Genomic DNA, 3,968 nt, shown 5'->3' with positions numbered 1-3,968 from the left:
TTACTCAGTGAATGTAGGAAATGTAGAAATTTAATGGAATTGGAATCTAAGAGTGTATGAGGATAAGGGAAAGGTTGTGATGTATGACTTGCCAAAGTGTTTGAATGTTATTTTAGAGAGGGAAAGAAATCAGGACTCAAAATTAGAGGAATATATGAGAGATGTGGAAAAGTGTATAAACTTCTCTTAGAGGTAATGGGAAGAAAGATATACACTCAGAATTACTAGGAAGAAAGAGATAGAGAAGAAACTATGCATGTTCTGAGTGTGGTAACATGGAGCATATGTGCCTGAGTTGGGAAGTAACGAGGATTACGACGGTATTTGACTTGTTAATTTTAACCTGTAAGTAATGTGAGCACATTTGTCCGCTAATAGGAATGCACTGTCAAGTGAGAGACAAGAGATATGAGAAAGTGGACAGTCTTGGAAGAAGACTTCACAGCAATAAAATAAGGAGATCTACTCATAAGTAGTTAAGAGATGCATGAAATGCAGTGCTTATATATTTTTTTTATATACACCTATGAATGTTAAAATCTATGTACAATGAAAATAGGAAGCATTGTATATAATAGAATACATGAAAAATAAAATGTTGCTATATTTCTATTACCAATTTTTTTATATACACCTATGAATGTTAAAATCTATGTACAATGTAAATAGGAATGCATTGTATATAATAGAATACATGAAAAATAAAATGTTGCTATATTTCTATTACATGAGTAAGAAAACATCATTAAACATTAAGACGACCCATAGTAATTATGATTAACTCACGTATGGGAGTGTATGAAAACAGAAAAACTGAGGGAATAGCACATTCATATCTTTATTCTTAAACATATTCAGAAACTTATAATCATTAAATGCAATTTTAGAGATAATCTCATAATATTTCAAAGATTATTATTCTAGTTATCTTTAGTATACATCCTTTCTCTCTTTTTCTCCATTTTGGCCAATTCACTGATGGCATTCTAGTGAATGAAATGGGCTCCACAGAATTCCCTATTCTGAATTTCATATAATGAAATTGTAAAATAGCTAGTTTTTTGTGACTGATGATTTTCCCTTAGGATGTTTTCAAGATCCATACATGTTGTAGTATATATATAATCCTTTTATATGCTGCTAGATTAAGTTTGCTAGTATTTAGTTGTAGATTTTTGCAACTATATCCATGAGAGACTTTTGACTTTAGTTTTCTTTCCTTCTGATCTTTATCTAGTTTTGTATCAGGGTAAAACTGGCCTTAGAAAATAACTTGGGAAGTGTACCCTCTTCTCCTATCTTTTTCTCTATTCTTGTATGGTAAACTAGATAGTCTATAATTTAACTTACTGCTCTCATGGAGCTAACAACTTCCTCTTAATTGCTCATACCAAAATATCCACTGTCTTCTAGCACACCCTTAGGCTTGAACTCCCTAACTTTGATCTAAATAAGCTCAGTGACCTTCAAAAAAGCTTAAACACATTATGTTCTGACAGCCTTCCTCTCCCTTGACAAAACTCTGATATTACTGCACGGTGGTGGAAGGGACACTAACCTGTTTCTCTCTGAGTAACACGTCTGACTTATGATAAGGGAGGAAGATGGGATGGTATCCTTTGGTTTCTTGGCTTGTCTCTCTTAGTATGGAATCATCACTTTATGAGCAAGCTGAAATAAGGAGGTTTAAGGCTCTAGTATTCTCAGCCTTCCATGCCTGGCATAGGGCTACTGCCCTATGAGTAGGGGCTAGGTGGAGGAGAGGGCGCCAGATTTTTTAGTCATTTTTTTTCTGAATCACATTTCTGCAAGATGTAGCTGAACAAAATGAAAACACAGGAGTTTGCCCTGTGTTCTTGGCTGTACCTGCCTGGTACTTCCAATGTGATCTTCCGTCACAGTGAACTGGTAGGAGGGAGGGATCGGGTCGTTGTTCCAATGTCAAAAACTATTGCTGTTTGTACAAAGACTTTGTAGATTTTAAAATAATTTTTCTTCATTTCCAGTGTGAGCTTAGGATGATTTCTGATAACTAAATCTTTTAAAAGAATTCTTTTCACTAGTTTGATTATTTAATTGAGAACAGGGTCCATGTAGTTTCTTATGCCATCATTCTGAATGTTGTTTCTATAAAGTACATTTCTAAAAACTGTATCAAAAATATCTATTATTTATATAATATATATCTTATACATAATGTATATATATAGTGAAAATTTTCAGAATACAGAAAACTCCCTCTAATTTAAAATTTACATATAGGATTCTATAACATGTCTTAAATTATTTAATATAAACTTATTTTTAAACATTGGGACTAAATTAATTCTATATTTTCCTCTTTCTTTACCTTTATTTTCTGTTAATTAGTATGATTTTAAAGCATAATAACTGCAATATTTAGAGCATTGATGCCCATATTATTTTTTTTATATCAAGAGACAAATTCAGTCACTTCATCAAAATATATTTATAGAACTCTTCATATTTTCATGACACCATTTTATGTTCTGAAATATAATGATTGAAAAAGAAAGCTTAGTCCTTTAACCTCCTGAATTTCTATTATAAGAAGGTTGATTGGGAAGCAAAATAGACAGTAATAGGAAAACAAATAATTATGATAGTGTTGAGTGTTAAGTAATGTAATGAATAAGGATTAGTAAAGGCTGAAACTTTAGCTACATGGTCAGTGACATACTCTTTGAAGAAGTTATATTCGAGTTGGTGGGAGTTAGTACATAAAGATCTGTAATAAGAGCATTATAGACAAGAGGCAACTGCAAAGCCCTGATGTGAGAACTGGCTTGGAATTTTCAGAGAGCAGAAAGAAAGTTGCTGTAGTTGAAAGTTAGTGAAAGTGGCTGAATAGAGAGCAGGGTAAGTATCAGAGAGATAGGCAGGAGCCAGATAGTGTAGTAGGATAACTGGGAATCTCAAGATGAATTTGAAAGGTAGAGAGACATGGCAACAGGGAGGGAAATAAGTAAAGAAAAAAGTACAGATTAAGTGCATAATTAGAGAGATGTTGAGGAAAATTTTTACTTTTGAGTGAGAGTTATCTGCTACACGCAACAAAGGGCAAGAAAGGAACTGAGGGCTGCAAAGATTGTTAAGAACTTTAAACACTAGTTGCGAGGATTGTCTGTCCTTAAACACCTGGCTCAAGTTTGGAAGTGTTTATATATGATCACTCTCTTCAGTATGTCTACGTAAAATGCTCCAGCAGCAGAAATATCCAAGCAAAGAAGATACTTGGATTAATCTGAGCATAAGAATATTAACGGGAGATGTATGTGAAGCATGTGAGATTATGCTGTTGACAAATATGAAAGTGAAAATACAGATAGGGTAAGAAAGAAAATAAATAAAGGATGCCTCTGGACTCCTGAACTTCACAAGAGTTTTTCGGTTTTTTTCTCTTCCCTTATGTGGGACAAGACAGCTAGAGAGTGAGCTGCAGTTGGGTATTTCCCTTCTTCAGGTCAATTAGGTTTTGATAATACCCCAGCTGGTTAGGCTTTTATTATCTAGCTTCCCCTGAGGGCAGGCCTTGTTAAGAAAAACAAAGTACTCTAGTCTACAGTATTTCATAATGGTTCCTTTCCTCTTCCTCTTGCTGGAAGCCTAAGAGGATCTTCCTCAAATATTTATTTTGAGAATCTGGCTGAGGTGGAGGTAAATCTCATAGTATCATACAGGCCCACTTATGACTGTGTTACCTGAAATTTTTAGTTTTCAGTTGACAAGGCTCCATCAGTTGACAAGCCTCCATCAACTTGTCAATTATAATTCAAGTTTTCCTACCCCGGAGCTGATTCCTGAGGTGGTTTCCCTATATTTATCCCTCTCTCTCTCCAATCTTAAGGGTGGTGGTTTACCCTTTGTCATCTCCTCTCTTATGGATCCATGAAGAGTTGTTGATTTTTCACTTTCTTTAGCCTTTTAACTTGTCATTAGGAAAGAGT

Source organism: Pteropus alecto, unplaced genomic scaffold (genome assembly GCF_000325575.1).
Source record: "Pteropus alecto unplaced genomic scaffold, ASM32557v1 scaffold20, whole genome shotgun sequence".
Classification (NCBI taxonomy): Eukaryota; Metazoa; Chordata; class Mammalia; order Chiroptera; family Pteropodidae; genus Pteropus; species Pteropus alecto.
The sequence above is the reverse complement of the archived record's forward strand: the minus strand, read 5'-3'. Positions refer to the sequence as shown.